The sequence below is a fragment of the Nyctereutes procyonoides genome, unplaced genomic scaffold, assembly GCF_905146905.1.
Source record: "Nyctereutes procyonoides isolate TBG_1078 unplaced genomic scaffold, NYPRO_anot_genome, whole genome shotgun sequence".
NCBI lineage: Eukaryota > Metazoa > Chordata > Mammalia > Carnivora > Canidae > Nyctereutes > Nyctereutes procyonoides.
In genome coordinates this window covers 51,364,224-51,379,804 of record NW_026575125.1, presented here as the reverse complement: position 1 = coordinate 51,379,804, position 15,581 = coordinate 51,364,224, and the positions used below count along the sequence as shown (strand labels likewise).

Sequence of the window (15,581 nt, the reverse complement as noted above, 5' to 3'; positions counted from 1 at the left end):
CATGCGCGCGTACACACACACACACACACACATAGGTATCAATCACATCAGTCCAGCCAGAAACTTATGTTTCAAAGGGAGTGTCATATCATACTGCCCCTGACCCTTCATGCTTATGAGAACTCTGTTCAGGTTTGGGTTGATTGCTGTCCTTATCAGTGTTATTTAAGAGGATTATGTAGCTCCTTATACCCAGACATCATAGAGTTGTTGTGAGTGTTAAATGAGTTAATATTTAGTTACTTAGAACAGTGCCTGGCATATAGTAAGAGCTTTATGTGTGAAAGAAATAAAACATAATAGCTACTGTGTATCAAGTACTTTGTAGGTGCCTGATACTTTATATATATTATTTTATTTAATCCTAACTGTACTCCAAGATTGGTACTATGATTATCCGCATTTTATAGATAAAGAAACTGAGGCCAAGAGAGGTCTAGGAACTTGTCCAAGGTCACTTTTATCAAGTGGCAGAACAGGATTTCCAACCCAGGCAATCTGGCTCCAGAGCCCAGGTGTTTTATCGCTAGGCCATTCTGCCAAGTCAGCTGGATATGCAACTCTCAAGGGCACAGGCCTAGTTGGACCACTCACCCTCTCTGCCTGGGGATCAAAGTTAAAGGTCCATGAAATTGGTTCTTAAATGGCTCTCTCAGGCCTTCAGGATAAAAATCTCAGATTCCTGGAATGACATACCAGGCTTTCTACAACACACCCCTACCTATGTACCTTATCCTCCACCACTACATTCCCTTACATTCTTTGCTCTGGCCACATTCAACCTCTTGCAGTTACCGGAATATGTCATGCTTTTATTTTCTTCCTAGACTTTGAATATGCAGGTTCCTTTGTCTGGAATGCCATTCCTTTTCCTTTGGTTAACTCTAATTCCTTCTTTAGGTCTCAAGTCAGACTTCCATGTCTTCCTGCAAACTTTCCTTGGTCTTCCTCCTCAATCCCAGTGTGTGATAGGTGCCTCTGTATTTACTTTACATGACACTGGCAATACTGCATTTTCATTACCTGTGTGTGTGCTCTCATCTCAACTAACTGTGGATCATCGGAAGGCAAGAACTATAACTCAATTCCTCAGAGACTCCAGCACTTTGCCTGGATTTGGCCTGAGCAGAGATTAGCCCGTGCTTTTGAGCAAATGACTGGGAATATCATCTGTACAAGGCATAGATGTGACCCTGGAAGAAGGGGTGGAAACCAACCATTTGATCTGGGCTGTCCATTGAGGAAAAGATACTAGGGAAAGCTTTGCCACCCCAGCTTTGGAAAGACTACCAGAAAGCACAAGTAGAAATGATGCTGTGCTTGTGGGTGGAAGGTGAGAAACAAAGTAGTTACTGAGGAGAGAGGTGATAATGAGGAGAGGGACAAAGGAGGGAGAGAGAGGAAAGAAATATAAGAACTTCTCTTCCATCTACCAAATGGATATTCTTGTGGGTGTGAATAATGGTTAGTTATCATGTTCCATTTTGGCACTCGATGTGTGGGCATGCTTTCTCCTAGAGAGAAGACATTTCTGAGGTCATTGACTGGGGGAAGAGGCAGATCCTGATACAGAAACCCGAACTGAGAGAAGTGGCTATTTGGCAGGACAGAACTTCTTTAGCCTATTGGAACACTGGGCTAGACATGGGTTTCTGGGTGGCACCTGCATCGTGGTAGCAGGCCAGAAGCTGAGGTGTGGCCAGCCTGGGCCTCAGGGATGGGCTTTGTTGTAAGCTGGGTGGTATAGTTTTTTGTTATTTCCCTGCTATTATCCATGCACCTATAGGGGAGCTTTGGCTATACAATTCCATACTAAGGGCAGGGAATGAAGGGAAATGCCCTAGGTCCTCCCCCAGGCCAAAAGTATTAAGTGGGTCCGGTCAATGTTTGTATGGAGTTGGGGAGAAGTGAGATAGCAGTAATAACTGAGAGGTCTTCAAGTTGAGTCTCCCTCCACTATTAAAGATGGGCCCGCTAAGCTGTCTTTGATTAAGAATGCCAAGGATGGGGCAGCCCTAGTGGCTCAGGGGTTTAGCACCACCTTCGGCCCAGGGTGTGATCCTGGGGACCCAGGATCGAGTCACACGTTGGGCTCCCTGCATGGAGCCTGCTTCTCCCTCTGCCTGTGTCTCTGCTTCTGTGTGTGTGTGTGTGTCTCTCTCTCTGAATAAATAAATAAAAATTTTTAAAAAAGAATGCCAAGGATGCAGCAGTGGGGGCAGGTCTCATTTTGCAAACACACCACCATATACCTTGTTAAAATGCACTCCACCTCTGCTGGGGACCAAACACTGTCCACAATAAGCAAAAAGAACCTCTGCAGAAAACTGGACTAAAGGATAAAGAGGCCAAGACTCAACAGCAGAGCATACACAACACAAATAGCAGACACTCCCAGAAGTGCCAGATCCTGGGGAACAAGGGACACTGCACTTTGGGGCAGTATAGGACCTTTTCTACATGAGACTATTATCATTGAGAGCAAGAGAAGTAGCTGACTTTCCTAACACACAGAAACAGACACAGAAAGGCAGACAAAGTGAAGAGACAGAGAAATATGTCCCAAATGAAAGAACAGGACCAAGCTACAGCAAGAGACATAAGAAAAATGGATATAAGTAATATGCCTGATAGAGGATTTAAAGTAATGATCATAAAGATACTCACTGGACTTGAGAAGAGTGGAGGACACCAGTGAGACCTTAAATACAGAGATAAAAAAGAACAAATCACAGATGAAAAATGCAATAAATGAAATTAAAAATACACCTGATGGAATAAATAGCAGACTAAATGAAGTAGAGGAATGAATTAATAATCTGGAAGACAGAGTAGTGGAAAGTAAACAAGCTGGGGAAAAGAGAAGAAATAAAATTATGCAAATTGGGGGCACCTGGGTGGTTCAATTGGTTAGTGTCTGCCTTTGGTTCAGGTCATGATCCCAGGGACTTAGGATCAAGCCCCATGTTGGGCTCCCTGCTCAATGAGGAGCCTGCTTCTCCCTCGCCTTCCCTTTAGTGCTCTCTCTCACTATCTCTGTCTCTCTCTCTCAAATAAATAAGTAAAATCTTAAAAAAAGAAAATTTGCAAATTGAGAATACTTTCAGGAAACTCAGTGACTCCATCAAGCATAATAACATTCACACTATAGGGATCTCAGAAGAAGGAGAAAGAGAAAAGGGGCCAGAAAATTTATTTAAAGAAATAATAGATTAAAACATCCCTAAATCTGGAGAAGGAAATAGATATCTACATCCAAGAGGCACAGTTCCCCACAAAAATTCAACCCAAGGAGGTCCACACCAAGATATATAGTAATAAAATGGCAAAAAGTAGCGATAAAGAAAATATTTTAAAAGCAGCATGAAAAAAGAAGATAGTTTCATACAAGGGAAACCTCATACAGCAATGGGCATATTTTTCAGCAGAAACTTGGTAAGCCAGAAAGGAAAAGCATGATATAGTCAAAGTCCTGAATGAGAAAAATTTGCAGCCAATAATACTCTATCCAGCAACGCTATCATTTAGAATAGAAACAGAGATAGAGAGTTTCTCAAACAAAAACTAAAGGAGTTTATGACCATTAGGCAAGCCCACAAGAAATATTAAGGGAGACTCTTTCAGTGGAAAGGAAAGATCATAAGTGAGAGTGTGAAAAATAGATGCAGTGAAACGCCGGGACACCTGCACCCCGATGTTTCTAGCAGCAATGTCCACAATAGCCAAACTGTGGAAGGAGCCTCGGTGTCCATCAAAAGATGAATGGATAAAGAAGATGTGGTTTATGTATACAATGGAATATTACTCAGCCATTAGAAACGACAAATACCCACCATTTGCTTCGACGTGGATGGAACTGGAGGGTATTATGCTGAGTGAAATAAGTCAATCGGAGAAGGACAAACATTATATGGTCTCATTCATTTGGGGAATATAAAAAATAGTGAAAGAGAATAAAGGGGAAAGGAGAAAAAATGAGTGGGAAATATCAGAAAGGGAGACAGAACATGAGAGACTCCTAACTCTGGGAAACAAACTAGGGGTGGTGGAAGGTGAGGTGGGCAGGGGGTGGGGGTGACTGGGTGACAGGCACTGAGGGGGGCACTTGATGGAATGAGCACAGGGTGTTATGCTATATGTTGGCAAACTGAACACCAATAAAAATACATTTATAAAAAATAAAATAAAACATGCACTAACTTAATAAGCATTTACTGGACTTGTAACCAATGAGGGGAAATATAAGTAAAATAATTTTTGAGTCTGGCTTAAAAAAAGAGAGTGTGAAAAATAAAACACAAAAGCAGTAAAAATAAATATTTCTGTAAAAGTCAAGGGATTCTTAAAAGGATAAAAGATGTGGTATCATATACCCAAAATGTAGAGGGGGGATAAAGAATGGGTTTAAACATAGGCAATCCTCAACTTAATATAGACTGCTATATGCAGAAAATGTTATATACAAATCTTAGGGTAAGCACAAATCAAAAACTAGTAATAGATATGCAAAGAATAAAGAGAAAGGAATCCAAGTATATCACTAAAGAAACCTAATGAGCCATGAAAGAGAGCAAGAAAAGAAAGTATCAAAGAAAATCTACAGAAAGAAGCAAAAAACAAGTCACAAAATAGAAATAAATACATATCTATCAATAATTACTTTGAATGTAAATTGACTAAATGCTCTAATCAAAGCACATAAGGTGACTAAATAGATAAAGTGATGGGGTATCCCGGGTGGCTTAGCGGTTTAGTGCTTCCTTCAGCCCAGGGCATGATCCTGGGGGCCCGGGATTGAGTTCCACATTGGGCTCCCTGCACAGAGCCTGCTTCTCCCTCTGCCTGTGTCTCTGCCTCTCTCTCTCTCTCGTGTCTCTCATGAATAAATAAATAAAATCTTTTTTGAAAAAGTAAAAAAATAAAGTGATAGAGTGGATAAAAAAAACAAGACTCACTGATATACATGAAACTAATATATCACTGTATGGTAACTGGAAATTTAAATAAAACCTTAAAAACAAGACCTATCTTTATGCTGCCTACTAGAAATCCATTTCAGACAGGAAGACACCTGCAGATTGAAAGTGAGGGGATGGAGAAACATTTATCATGCAAATCAATGTTAAAAGAAAGCCAGAGTACCAATACTTATATTGGACACAATAGATTTTTTTAAGTAAGCTCCACACTCAGTGTGAAGCCAAACATGGGGTTTGAACTCACAACCCTGAGATTGTGACCTGAGCTGAGATCAAAAGTTGGACACTTAACAGACTAAGCCACTCATGCACCCCATGACAAAATAGATTTTAAAACAAAGACTAAGGAGACACAAAGAAGGACACTATATAATAGAAGGAACAATCCAACAAGAAGATATAACAACTATAAATATTAATGCATTCAACATAAAATAGTTAATAACAGAAAGGAAGCCAGTGATAGTTAATACAATAATAGTAGGGGACTTAACACCTTATTTGTATCAATGGACAGATTATCCAGGCAGAAAATCAGCAAGGGGAAACAGTAGTTTTGAATGACTCACTGGAATAGATGGATTTAACAAACATATTCAGAACATTCCAATCTAAAACAGAATACACATTCTTTTCAAGTGCACATGGAACATTCTCCAGAATAGATCACATATTAGGCAACAAAACAAGCCTCAACAAATTCAAAAAGTCTAAGTCATACCATGCATCTTTTCTGACCACAAATCTATGATACAAGAAAGTCAACCACACACACACACACACACACACACACACACACACACACAAATCTTAAAGGGCTTGAATACATGGAGGTTAAGTAACATGCTACTAAACAATAAATGGGTCAACCAGGAAATCAAAGAAGAAGAAATTAAAAAGTACATGGAAGTGGGGCAGGGCAAGATGGTGGAAGAGTAGGGGTCCTCAAGTCATGGTCCCACCAGCTTTTTAAAGAGAGAACAGTCCGAATGCTACAAAGAGAAAACTTTTCACTTCTAGCAAGGTAGGAAGATGGAAATAACTAAGAATAAAGTCTGGGAGGGGCACCGCGAGGAGCCAGGCTAAAGTGGAGCATCAAAAGCCTCCAGGACAGGAAAGCCCAGTCCTGGAGAAGCGGGAACGTTAAAAATCGACACCAGGGGATCCCTGGGTGGCTCAGCGGTTTGGCGCCTGCCTTTGGCCCAGGGCGCGATCCTGGAGTCCCGGGATCAAGTCCCGCATCCGGCTCCCGGCATGGAGCCTGCTTCTCCCTCTGCCTGTGTCCCTGCCTCTGTCTGTCTGTCTATCATAAATAAATAAATAAATAAATAAATAAATAAATAAATAAATAAATAAATATTTAAAAGAAAAATCGACACCAGATTTTTCCTAGATGGAAAAGTGCTTAGCAGGGAAATCTGGCAGAATCTCAGGAGTGGCAGTGAAGCCTCCAGATTCCCAGTCACTATTAGAGGATGTTTGCCCCAGGTAAAGTGCACCACAAACGGCGGACAGATCTGAGGAAAGGACTGGAGTCCAACAGCCTTCGGGGCATTTGGGACAAGCCGGTTGGTTACACGGGCCAGCTCTGAATGGAGGTGTCTGCACCCTGTTGCCTTCGGGAACCACGGCCCCTGGGAGCGCAGTTCCAGCAGCACAGAGCCCAGGATCACTGGGCACCCAAGCGGACAAAGCTGGCGACCCTGCATTCCCCCCGGACAGGCGGAAATGGGGAGGGCACAGGGCAGCAAGAACTCTCCTGCCGCTGGGCGCACCACAAGCTGTGCAAATCAGTGCTCCCTCGCTAGTCCCGGGAACATCTAGGCCAGTGCAGAGTAGGAGATTGCGGTTAGTTACTAGCAGGGAGCTGACTCCAGATCTGGAAATCTGGCTGCTGCCATTGTTGTTTTTCCTCCTTGTTTCACCTTATGCCTGGGGAGAGGCAGGGCTGCCAGGGAACAAAAGCATAAATAGCTCACACTGAGTCCAAGACCTGGCAGGGGTCGGGGCATCTCCCCCAGTCACACACATCTGAGAATCAGCACAGCAGGCCCCTCCCCCAGAAGAACTGCTAGAAGAACAGGAGAAGAGCAAGTTCTTGACCAAGCAGTGCTGGACCAAGGGAAAATCGAGGGAATATAGTATATAGAACTAGAAGGTCCCCCACTTTTTCTTTTTTAAATTATTTTTTCATTTTCCATTACAACTCATTTTTATATCAGACTAAGTATTTCCAATATTTCCAATATTTTGTGCCTTTTCCCACCTTAACTACAATATTTTATAAGCTCTTCAGTTTTAAGTTTCTTCCTTTTTGACTTTCATATTTCTACAATTACATGTCTTAGATATATTTTTAACTTCTGGATTCCCTTCAACTCACTCAATTTAATTTTGGGAGATATATGATATTTGGGTTTTTGTTTTGTGGTTTTTGTTTTCTCTGCCTCATTTTGTTCTACAATGGTGGAAGTTAATACCTCCTAAACCATGACCAGCATACACCGAAAACCAAGTGGAATACCATGCTGGTTCATTCTGTGAGATTATATTCTCTTTTCCTTCCCATTCTGCCCCCCTCTTTTATCTTGTTTTGTTTTGGTGGTCAATGTTGGGGCCCTCTACAAGTATTTCTGGTTTATATAATTTTGGGACTGAGCATCTTCTAACATACATAATTTAATACACCCAGAACCAAGATTATCACCCTCTAAGATCCCTCAGGTAGACTACATTCTCCCTCCACTACAACTTTTTCAATACCACCATCTCTCCCAGTCTGCCCTCTTTATAAGTTTTATTTCCTTTTTTTCTCTTTTTACTCTTTTGTTTTCTTCTTTTTTTCTTCTAATTTGGGATTTTTAGCTTTTTATTTTTTACTACTTTGTTTTGGTATTTTTTTCACTTTTGTTTTATATTGTTCTGACATTCTTTTTCATTTTCTGGTCTCTGACCTCGTCAGAATCATCTAGGGTGGAATTTACTTAGGTCACGGTTGATATTCTTGACTCAGCCCACTCATACAGCCACTCTGCACTGAACAAAATGACTACAAGGAAGAATTCACCACAAAAGAAAATATCAGAAACAGTATTCTTTGCCACAGAGTTACAGAATATAGATTTCAATTTGATGTCAGAAAGCCAATTCACAAGCACAATTATAAAGCTAATGCTAGCTCTGGAAAAAAAACATTAAAAACTCCAGAGACTTTGTTACTGCAGAATTGAGATCTAATCAGGCTGAAAATAAAAATAAATTAAACGAGATGCAATCCAAACTGTATGTCCTACGGGCTAAGGTTAATGAGAGGGAAGAAAGAGTGAGTAACATGGAAGACAAGCTGATGGTAAGGAAGGAAGCTGAAAAAGAAAGAGAAAAACAATTAAGAGACCATGAGGAAAGGCTAAGGAAAATAAATGATAGTCTGAGAAGGAAGAATCTACATATAATAGGGGTTCCAGAAGATGCCGAGAGGGACAGAGGGCCAAAAGCATATTTGAACAAATCATAGCTGAGAACTTCCCTACCTTGGGAAGGGAAACAGGCATTCAGATCCAGGAGATAGAGAGGATTCCCCCCCCCCCAAAATTGATAAAAACCATTCAACATCTCGACATTTAATAGTGAAATTGCAGATTCCAAAGATAAAGAGAAAATCCTTAAAGCAGCAAGAGACAAGAGATTTTTAACTTATCGGGGGAGAAATATGAGATTAACAGCAGACCTCTCCACAGAGACCTGGCAGACCAGAAAGGGCTGACATGATACTTTCAGGGTACCAAATGAGAACATGCAGCCAAGAGTACTTTATCCAGTAAGGTTCTCATTCAGAATAGAAGGAGAGATAAAGAGCTTCCAAGATAGGCAGAAACTGAAAGAATATGTGACCACCAAGCCACCTCTGCAAGAAATATTAAGGGGGACCCTGTAAAAGAAAGAGGACACCCAAAGAAATAATCTACAAAAACAGTGACTGAATAGGTATTACGAGGACACTAAATTCTTATCTTTCAATAGTTCCTCTGAAAGTGAATGGGCTAAATGATCCCATCAAAAGACACAGAGTATTGGACTAGATAAAAAAGCAAGACCCATCTATTTGCTGTCTACAAGAGACTCATTTTAGACTTAAGGACACCTCCAACCTGAACATGAAAGGGTGGAAAACCATTTACCATTCAAATGGTCCTCAAAAGAAAGTTGGGTAGCAATCCTCATATCAGATAAAAAGTTTATCCCAAAGACTGTAGTAAGAGATGAAGAGGGACACTATATCATACTTAAAGGCTCTATCCAACAAGAAGACCTAACAATAATGAATATTTATGCCCCCAATGTAGGAGCTGCTAAGTATATCAATCAATTAACAACCAAAGTAAAGACATACTTAGATAATAATACACTAAGACTGGGAGACTTCAATACGGCACTTTCTGCAAAGGACAGATATTCTAAGCACATCTCCAAAGAAACAAGGGCCTTAAATGATACACTGGACCAGATGGATTTTACAAATATATACAGAACTTTCCATATGAATGCAACTGAATACACATTCTTCTCAAGTGCACATGGAACTTTCTCCAGAATAGACCACATACAGAGTCACAAATCACTTCTCGATGGATACCAAAAGATTGGGATTGTCCCCTGCTTATTTTCATACCACAAAGCTTTGAAACTAGAACTCAATTACAAGAAGAAATTTGGAAGAACTCAAACATGTCGAATGGGTCAACCAGGAAATTAGAGAATTAAAAAGATTCCTTGAAACTAATGAAAATGAGGATACAACCATTCAAAATCTTTGGGATACAGCAAAAGCAGTCCTAAGAGGGAAATACATCACAATAGAAGGCTCCCTCCAAAAATTCAAAAAAACTCAAATACACAAGCTAACCTTGCACCTAAAGGAACTGGAGAAAGAACAGCAAGTAAAACCTACACCAAGCAGAAGACATATAAGAAAGATGTGAGTAGAACTCAATGGAATAGAGACAAGAAGAACTGTAGAACAGATCAATAAAACCAGGAGTTGGTTCTTTGAAAGAGTTAATAGGATAGATAAAACCCTAGCCAGGCTTATTAAAAATAAAAAAGACTCAAATTAATAAAATCATGAATGAAAGAGGAGAGAACACCACCAATACCAAGGAAATTCAAATGATTTTAAAAACTTATTATATGCCAAAAAATTAGGCAATCTAGGAGAAATGGATGCATTTCTGGAAAGCCACAAACAACCAAAACTGGAACTGGAAGAAATAGAAAACCTGAACAGGTCAATAACCAGTGAGGAAATTGAAGCAGTCATCAAAAACCTCCCAAGACACAAAAGTCCAGGGCCAGATGGCTTCGGAGGGGATGTCTATCAAACGTTTAAATAAGAAATTATACCTATTCTTCTAGAGCTGTTTCAGAGGATAGAAAGGGACGGAATATTTCCAAACTCGTTTTATGAGACCAGCATCACCTTGATTCTAAAACCAGACAAAGACCCCACCAAAAAGGAAAAATATAGACCAATTTCCCTAGTGAACTTGGATGTAAAAATTCTCAACAAGATACTAGCCAATAGGATCCAATAGTACATTAAAAAGATTATTCACCATGACCAAGTGGCATTTATCCCCAGGATGCATGGATGGTTCCACACTCTTAAAACACTCTTCAACAATCAACAAGATAGATCACATCAACAAGAGAAAAAAAAGAACGTATGATTGTCTCAATAGATGCAGAGAAAGCATTTGACAAAATACAGCATCACACCCCAAGGGCTCTTCTCTCAGTCTCAGGAGGATCACTCCAGTCCCTACACACTCTGGCACACTTGTTCACAGTTACCACCCTGGCAGCCAAACATCCATTCCCTTTTTTTTTTCTTTCCGAGTTTTATTACCAACACAGAGAGGGGCATGCATGTCCACGATGACTGATTCTCATTACAAGACTCAACTGGACAGAGATGGCAGGGCCCCAAGCTGGTGCCCGCCCTAGTCTGTCTACCAGATGAGGGCAGCTGGGCACAGGCACAAGGCCCAGGAGCCGCCAAGCCCACGGTTCCCCTTCTATTTCTCCTCTTTCTGATCTTTTTGTTTCTTGTTCCACTCCGTTTCACTTCTTCCTCTTCATGGTTCTTGATCAGCTGCTCCACTTCCTTCTGCTTCAGGATTCTGATGACCATCTTCCTGCTCTCTCTCATCAGGGAAACGATTTCCACTTTTTCATCAGAGAGTTCACTCATATCCATGGTTTTGTTTAGGATTTTGATAGCTAAAGCAAGTGCGGACTTCAGAGTCATTTCTCCTTTGTAATCTTCTTTTAACATTGGACACAGCTGCAGCTCTATTGTTTCCAATGCACTTGGCCTCCATCCTCCGTAATACTCTGATAGAGCATATACTCTGACAGGGCTGAAAGTCATAGTGCTTATCCCAGTCTATGTAAAGCAATGAAACAACAAAGGGACATTTTCCTCCAAACTGTGTATAGGCTTGTTTGATATCACACAGTGCTGTGACCAACTGCTCACAAGGAATTGGTTCCTGATACTGTAAAAAATACCTTTGAGCAATGAGTCTCAGTTCATTTGTGAGAAGGTTAACATCAGAAGTTATATCCGCCATGCTGCAAGCCATGTCCTCATTCAGTTTATAAATTTTTTCAGAAAAAAAGGCTTCTTCAAGAAGCTTGTGGATGTTGCATCTTTCTGCTGCAAGCAAAACACCATCATTTGCTAGAATTCTCAAGCAGGTGCCTGCATTTCCAATGGCTTCCATGGCATCTTCAACTTGGTACAAGCGACCTTCTGGAGAAAATATGGTGGTTGGTTCTGGAGTCATACCTTCGAGATATGTTTTCTGAGCTTTATATAATTCCTGCGGGGCACACAGAAGAGGAGAGACTGACACGGAGACGTTTCTCGCAGAAGAAACCTCATGGCTACTACTGCTGTTAAGCAGCCGCTACCAATATGGTGCCCACGCATGCTTCATCTAAACTCTTCAGAGTGTAGGGATAGAGGGAACTTTCCTCGACATCTTAAAAGCCATCTACGAAAAGCCCACAGCAAATATCATTCTCAAAGAGGAAGCACTGGGAGCCTTTCCCCTAAGATCAGGAACAAGACAGGGATATCCACTCTCACCACTGCTATTCAACAGAGTACTAGAAGGGTAGCCTCAGCAATCAGGCAACAAAAAGAAATAAAAGGCATTCAAATTGGCAAAGAAGAAGTCAAACTCTCCCTCTTCACAGATGACATGATACTGTCCATAGAAAACCCCAAAGACTCCACCCCAAGATTGCTAGAACTCATGCAGCAATTCGGCAGTGTGGCAGGATACAAAATCAATGCCCAGAAATCAGTGGCATTTCTATTCACTAACAATGAGACTGAAGAAAGAGAAATGAAGGAGTCAGTCCCATTTACAATTGCACCCAAAAGCATAAGATACCTAGGAATAAATGTAACCAAAGAACCAGATAAAGACAACACACACACACAAAAAAAACGAGAACTACAGGCCAATATCTACCATAAAGGTAGATGCAAAAATCTTCAACAAAATGTTAGCAAGCCAGGCAGCCCAGGTGGCTCAGTGGTTTAGCACTGCCTTCAGCCCAGGGCCTGATCCGGGAGATCCAGGATTGAGTCCCATGTCAGGCATCCTGCATGGAGTCTGCTTCTTCCTCTCCCTGTGTCTCTGCCTCTCTCTCTCTCTGTGTCTGTCATGAATAAATAAATAGAATCTTTAAAAATATATATTAGCAAGCCAAACCCAACAATACATTTAAAAAACCAGACACATTTGGGGCACCTGGCTGGCTTATCAGTGTAGCATGTGACTCTTGGTCTCAGGGTCATGAGTTCCAGCCCCACATTAGGCATGGAGCCTACTCAAAAAAAATAAAAAAATAAACTATACACTAAGATCAAGGGGGATTTATTCCTGGGATGCAAAGGAATAAATTCAATATTAGATAACAATCCGAGTGATACATCACATCAATAAGAGAAAGGATAAAAATCATATGATCATTTCAATAGATAAAGAAAAGGCATTTAACAAAGTACAAGATCCATTCATGATAAAAACCCTCTGCACAGTAGGGCTAGAGGAAAAATACCTGAACATAATAAAGGCCTTATCTGAAAAACCCACAGCCAACATCATACCTACTGGTGAAAAACTGAGAGCTTTCTCCCTAAGGTGAAGAAGTAGACAAGGATGTTCATTTTCCACTTTTATTCAACATAGTAATGAAGTTCTAGCCATAGCAATCAAACAATAAAAAGAATTTGGATCCTCAAAAGGGATCCAAATTTGTAAGGAAGAAGTAAAACTCTTTGCAAGTGATATGATAATGTATATAGAAAAACCTAAAGACTCCACCAAAAAACTACTGCTAATAATAAATGAATTCAGTAATGTTGCAGGATACAAAATCAATGTACAGAAATCTATTGCATTCCTATATGCTAATAATGAATCATCAGAAAGTGAAATTTAGAAAACAATCCCATTTATAATTGTACAAAATAATAAAATATATAGGAATAAACTTAACCAAAGAGGTGAAAGACCTATACTCTGAAAACTATAAAATACTGATGAAAGAAATTCAAGATTATGCAAAGAAATGGAAAGATGTTCTATGCTCATGGGTTAGAAGAACAAATATTTCTCAAATGTCTATACTACCTAAAACAATATGCATATTTAATGCAATCCCTATCAAAATACTAAGAGCATTTTTTCACAGAACTAGAATAAACAACCCTAAAATTTGTTTGGAACCAAAAAGATCTTGAATAGCAAAGTAACCTTGAAAACAAAACTGGAAATATCACAATTCTACATTTCAAATTATATTATAAAGCTGTAGTAATTAAAAGTATGGCTCTAGCACAAAAAATGACACATATGTCAGTGGATTATAACAGAAAACCCAGAAATAACCCACAATTTTCTGGTCAATTAATCTTCAAAAAAGGAGGAGAGAATATGAAATGGGAAAAAGACAGTCTCTTCAACAAATGATGTTGGGAAAATTGGATAGCCATATGCAAAAGAATGAAACTGGACCACTTTCTTTCACCATACACAAAAATAAACTTAAAAGGGATTAAGACCTACATATGAGGCCTGAAACTCTACAAATCCTTGAAGAGAGCATAGGCAGTAAACTCTTTCTCATAAGCCATAGCGACATTTTTCTAGATGTCTCCTGAGGCAAGGGAAATAAAAACAAAAATAAACTATTAGGACTACATCAAAATAAAGTATTTCTGCATAGTAAAGGAAACAATAAGACTAAAAGGCAATATATATAATGGGAGAAGATATGTGTAAATGTCATATCTGATAAAAGGTTAGTGTCTAAAAAATACAAAGAACTGACTGATATAATCCAATACCCTCCCCCAAAACAAATAATCCAATTAAAAATGGGCAGAAGACATGAGCAAACATTTCTCCAATGAAAACTTACAGATGGCTAACAGAGAACATCAAAAGATGTTTGTCATCACTTATAATCAAGGAAATGCAAATTAAAACTACGATGAGATATCATCTCATACTTCTCAGAATGACTAAAATTGAAAAGACAAGAAACAAGTGTTGGCAAGGATGTGGAGAAAAAGGAACCCTCTTGCTCTGTTGGTGGGAATGCTGATTGGTGCAGCTAATGTGGTAAACAGAATGGGAAATCCTCAAAAAATTAAAAATAGGGAATCCTAGGTGGCTCAGTGGTTGAACGTCCTGCCTTTGGCTCAGGTCGTGATCCCAGGGTCCTGGAATCGAGTCCCACATCAGGCTCCACACAGGGAGCCTGCTTCTCCCTCTGCCTATGTCTCTGCCTGTCTCTGTGTGTCTCTCATGAATAAATAAAATCTTTTTTAAAAAATTAAAAATAGAACTACCCTATAATCCAGTAATCACACTACCCCAAAAATACAAAAACACTAATTCAAAGGGTACATACACCCCTGTTTATTGCAGCACTTTCTACAATAGCCAAACTATGGAAGTAACCCAAGTTTTCCTCGAGAGAGGAAAGGATAAAGATGTGATGTACACACACACACACACACACACACACACACACACACACTGGAATATTACTTAGCCATCGAAAAGAATTAAATCTTGCCTTTTGCAGCCACAAGGATAGAGGCAGAAAGTAGAATGCTAAGTGAAACAAGTTAGAGAAAGATAAATACCATATGTTCTCATTCATATGTGGAGCTTTAGAACACAACAAAAGAGCACAGGAAAGAAGAAATGGGTTGAGAGAGAGAGAGAGACCAAGAAACAGACTCTTTTTGTTCCAGACATAAGTACAAGCGCAACAAACAGTATTTTATTCCAACCTACCCCTTGGAACAATGACTTACAGAAGGAAGAACATATGACCCTAGAGAGCTCATTAGAGTTGTCATCTTTTTTTAAATAATTTTTTATTAGAGTTCAATTTGCCAACATATAGCATAACACCCAGTGCTCAACCCACCAAGTGTCCCCTTCAGTGCCCGTCACCCAGTCACCCCAACCCCCCGCCCACCTCCCCTTCCACTACCCCTTGCTAATT

General features: G+C 40.0%; 1 pseudogene; it reads right to left on the bottom strand.

Moving 5' to 3' along the window:
* Window positions 1-7,776: 7,776 nt before the first annotated feature.
* LOC129517945 (proteasome subunit alpha type-4-like) lies at window positions 7,777-14,193 on the bottom strand (annotated as a pseudogene).
* Between the last annotated feature and the right edge of the window lie 1,388 nt (window positions 14,194-15,581).